The sequence below is a fragment of the Taudactylus pleione genome, unplaced genomic scaffold, assembly GCF_031769625.1.
Source record: "Taudactylus pleione unplaced genomic scaffold, aTauple2 ptg000016l, whole genome shotgun sequence".
Taxonomy (NCBI): Eukaryota; Metazoa; Chordata; class Amphibia; order Anura; family Myobatrachidae; genus Taudactylus; species Taudactylus pleione.
In genome coordinates this window covers 3,590,387-3,595,911 of record NW_028284418.1, presented here as the reverse complement: position 1 = coordinate 3,595,911, position 5,525 = coordinate 3,590,387, and positions in this window count along the sequence as shown.

The following is a 5,525-nucleotide window of genomic DNA, read 5'->3' as shown; positions in this document are numbered from 1 at the left end:
AACTGCTATAATGTTAGCCTGTGGGTTGTGCCCTGCGAGTGTTTTTTAGTGAGATGAATATGTGTTTATGTGAGTTTAGTGACCATGCTTCTAGCTGTTAGTTTATGATGTCAATTATTTTGTTTAAAATTTTAATAATGGGGATGGCACTACCCATCGACTACAGTAGAGCCGCTACAGCCTTCATAAGTTTGTCCATATAATTTTGTCCATATAATTTGGTCCATATAAGTTTGTCCATATAATTTTGCTTTTCAGTTTTAAAAACGGGGATGACACAAAAAGTATAGCTTTTAACAACACATAGCAAAGGCAGGCGAGCCACTGGAACTTCATGCTTCATGACATCCCTGCGCATTAGGTACAATAATAACTGTAACAGAATTTTGCCTTGTGTCTCAGTGATGCCACTAGATCCTAGCGAACTGATAGCTTGTATTTTCAGCTGTGGTTTGATCTGTCGGCAGTCATAATGTCGACATGAGAATGTCAACATGGTCATAATGTTGACATTGTACAGGTCGGCAATTCATCATGTAGACAGTGATGAAATCTGGACATGTTAGAGTGCCGACATATTGTCCCTGGTGGTCTAGCAGTGAGTTACCTGCTCCCGATGGCTGTAGCGGCTCCAGGGTGGCTTCTGGGTCCCAACGGTCATGTGACCATGACTTCCGAGTAATAGCTGTATTCCTCCGGCGTTCTCCCCTATTCCTAACCCCTACCCCTCCGTGTAGTGCCTAACTCTAACCTTCCCTCCTCGCAGCCTAACCTAAGTTCCCCAAACATGTACTAAGAATCCTACACACGGTCAGATATAACAGGACAGAAATGAACGATAACGATATCGATCATATCATTATCGTTTATATCGTCCTGTTTTTTGGGCCCTTCCAACCCCCAAACGATGGTCGATGCACGTGCATGGATGGTCGTTATCGATATCGACCATCGCCCGTGCATGCAGGCCAACCTGGTCGATATCGACCAGGTTAGCCTGGTTACTATAGGGACCCGCGATCGTCGATTGCGGGTCGTTATACTTGTTTGGGGGTTGGTGCATGTGCTGGATGTTCGATATCGAACATCCAGCACATGCAGGAAGATCAGACAACAATATCTTTATCATTGTCTGATTTGTTTGATCGCTCCGTGTGTTCGGAGCTTCACTTTAAAAACCATGTTAATTGGTGCAGTTTATTATAAATATTTTGATCACTAGAATTCTTAGTGCTTATAGTGTGTATCTGCTTCTCATCCCTTCTTTTCTGCTATAGAACTACAGGTCTCAGCATGGTAGCACCTATTATTATGTTTAAGATTAGGCTGTGCAGCCCAGCCCCTCCTTTTTTGCTTGAGAAAAGTTCCCAAGGAAAGGGATTTCAGCTGCAGCACCTCGCTAGATATTATCCCTTCCACTAATTCCAGTTTACTGATGGGTATGGGTGTGTAATGCCGGCTGTCGGGATGCATCCTGTCACAATACCAACAGCGGCATCCTGATGGTTTGTATCCTGACAGGCGTGGAGTAAGTATACTTACCCTCCCCCCTTCTCCCCCTTATCCTCCCTTCTTTTAGCCTAACCCTAACCCTCCCCACCCCGTATCCTAACCCTCATCGTTAGTGCCTAAACCTAAGATTGCCCCCTTCATGTCTAAACCTAACCCCCCCCTCCCTTAGTGCATAACCATAACCCCCCCCCCAGTGGTGCCTGACCCTAACCCTCCCTCTTAGGGTTGCCTAACCCTAACCCCCCCCCAAAAAAAAACCTAACGCTAACCCCGCTAACTTACCTGAATATAACCCTACCCCCCCACCCCCCCGCGCGGCTAACACTAAGGGCTTACCTTCGGTTGGGCAAGCGCTCTCCTGGATTCTGCCGTCGGGATTATGATAGGCATCAGTATTTTGACGCCTATCTTAACTCCCCTGTCGGGATTCCAGCGTCGGCATTGAGACCAGCGGTTGCCAGTCTTATAACTACATCCCTTCTGCCCACAGAAGAGCTGAAAGAGCTATAGATCACTATGCATTTCACTACAATTGCGCAAACCCTTATTTGAAAAGTATATTTTTTAGATGTACAACACTCTTTCAATCTGATCCTTTTAGTGACCACTGCATTTATAAGCGTTACATCAAAATACCCGGATGCCACTCTGTTTCAGTTTAACAAACCACACTACAGTATGCATTCACTAGGTCAGGCCTGACCAACCTGTGGCTCTGCAGTTGTTGTGAAACTACAAGTCCCAGCATGCCCTGCCTCACTTTTGCTATGAAGGAATGCTAAAACTGTGACAGGGCATGCTGGGATGTGTAGTTTCACAACAGCTGGAGAACCACAGGTTGGCCAGGCCTGCACTAGGTCGACATTCTCAATTTTGAGATTAAAATGTCGACACTAGATGTCGACAGTTGTTATGTCAACGTTGTTAAAATGTTGACATACTGTAATAAATGCAAATACGTTGTTCTATATTGCGCAAAATTGTATAGTGCAAATGAAAGTCCAGGTATTGTCTGTTTATTTGTGGTGCAGCTTCTCCTAAAAGGCCTCTTCCCAAAGGTCAGGGTTTCTGTACATGGATAAAAAGAATAGGATACGCACAATGGTGAAGTACGTTTAAAACCCAATTCTTTACTGAAAACAATTAAGAGCCACTCACATACAGTCAGTAGATAAACATCTATTGTTGAAATTCTGACCATTTAAACAATTCATTGGTATCAACATGATGAACATGTCAACATTATGGATGTAGTCTATATCGACTCAAATTGGCAAAAAGTGAAAAAATTATCCAATCCTACAATAAGCACATTTGGGAGGTCCATATAAAAATACAGACATATTAAAATATCTTCAAAAAACATGCACTTTTTGTTGAAACAACTTTTACCCAATATTCCATTTAAAAGTACGTATTTACCTAGGATGTAGAATTGCCTTTTTGTCCTTTTTAAAAAGTTTGTTTGTTTTTTTCAATGATTTAAGATACTTGCCTACCCTCCTGGTAATGGCCAGGAAGCTTGAAAATTGGGTGGCTGACCCAGCCGCAGCCTCCTACGTACTGGGTGAAGTGGAGGGCACAGGTTGCGATGACGCAGTTCGTGTTGATTCGAGTCATTGTGGCTCCGCCCTCCACTTCACAATGCTGGTAATCATGGCATTTCAAAGCAGGGGGCGGGGCTATGATGATGCCATTGCGTTGTCATAGCCCCAGCCTCACCCACCTTTGTCGCGCCCCCCCACCCACTTACACTGCATCCTGCCCCACGCAGTGCCAGGCCTGGCTGCCTCCTCCTGGAGAAGTCAGCCAAAAGGTCACCAAGTACGCTTAAGTTCTGTTTCTTGAAACAAAAAAAATAAATTTTTTATAGTTGTTCTCTTCTTTTCAGACATACTTCTATATTTTTCTATGTGTATCCTATAAAAGCAATATTTTATTATAGCCTAGTAATATCTGCCACATGCCCAATTTTTTATACAGTGTTTCCACTTATCCACTTTTATAGAGTACCCCCCAATGTTTCCTTTCTAGACATCACACAACAGTGTGTCAAAGAGTGTTACAAATGCGTCAGTAACTCTGTACAATGTCTCCACTGACAATCCAGCTCATTGCTGCGACCTCTCACATGTTAAGACTCATGATGTCTCTCTCTGTTTGTGAAGGTGACGTTAGCATGGATGAAGTTCTTGGCGGATTGCACCAACAAAAAGCTGTAGTCTGTTCCCATAACAGCCATCATCGAAGACTGTACACAAACATACCCCTCCTTCTCACACCCCCTGACACGTCCTTAGTATTGTGCTGAAACTCACCTTCCCTTGACCACACCTTTTAGAGACGACAGTGTGGCCTATGTACACATAGTGACAATGTTTATAAAGCAATATATCTTTACAGAGAAGGGAAAAACAATCAAATCTGATTAACAAGACGCAAACAGGAAAAATTTGTTGCAACCAATAACCACCAATAAGAAATTAATTTTGTCCATTGGTTCTTATCTGTGCCCTCAAGTTAATTAAAGCGTCATGAATGTATGAATGTTTTCTCCTCGGGTAATCATACAACAGATCATATTATATATACAGTATATATAGCTTTAGTTAAAGGTCTTTAATTGCACCGTGTGCCGCAGCCAGAGGTTTGTGGCCCAGCTTAGGGAAGGGATCTGCAGTATCTGATTCTATACACTAGTGGAGTACATCAGGCGCTCCTAAAAACATCTGCTCCTTTGATAGTGTTTGAAGAATATGTGCACTGTTGAGGACGTTAATTATTCTAGTACTTTTAAACTCTGTTCTGTATTGCTTGCATCTCCAGCAAAACCAAGATGCTAAACTGAGTTTTTATTTCTCTATCACAGTTCCAGTAACATGGAGCTTTGCCCAGAGGGAATGCACCGAAGCCTCTCCATCTTCATGAATCCCCCATTCTTTATGAAGACAGTAATATTTAATGACATAAGTACATCCATGCTGGCACTTGTTGTGCCACAAGTTTGTAATATAATTGGAGCTTCTATCATTAATTAATTAATATGGCCTCGGCATAAAAATATTATTTCCACATAAGTTTAAATCAGTGGCGTATCTATAACACTGCACAACACTGAAAATGTTTCCGATGTGAAAATAGTTACTTCTAATTGATTTCAGCATGCAAAGAATGAATATGACATTTAAAACTCTCAGTTAGCTCTGAGTTCCGAGATATAGCCCATTTATGATGATGTAGGGGTATTCCTAGTGCAGTGGGCAGAATGGAGAGAATCTTACCAGCAATCCGTGTTCTGCTCAGAGGGGGCGGGGCCTAATAACCCAATTAAATGAATCAGTTATTTGTCCCCTCCCCTATTCAAATATATGCGATTCACGGGATTACCCGCACAAGATAACTGTGGTGCACTGAGTGACAAGCATAGTGAGCGATTCCACCAAGACATTTCAGCAATGGAACAAAGATATCAGGGTAGGTGATCACTACTGCTGGACAGTGACAAGCAGTGGCGTAACTAGGGTATTTGGAGCCCAGGGCAAATTTGAAAATGGAGCCCACTGCCCCCCTAAGTGCCGGAAAATGGGCGTGGCCCCTGAAAAATGGGGCATGTCAACATGACACACACCCCTTTCTTGTCACTGGGAACATTTCTTTCCATTTGCACCTTAATGCAGTGCCCCTTATACAGTCCTTCCCCTATGCAGTGCCCCTAGTAGTGGTCAACCTTATGCAGGCCCCGATTAGTTCCCCTTATACAGGCCCCCAGTAGTGGTCCCCCATATGCAGTGCCTCTTACTCAGTGCCCCCTGTAGTGATCTCTCATAAGCAGGCCCCCAGTAGTTCCCCTTATACAGTGCCCCCAGTAGTGATCCCTCATATACAGTGCCACTTATACAGTGCCCCCAGTAGTTGTCCCCCTTATGCAGTGCCCCCTGTAGTGGTTCTCCCTTTTCAGTGCCCCCTGTAGTGGACCCCCCTGTGCAGTGCCCCCAGTAGTGAGCCCCTTATAT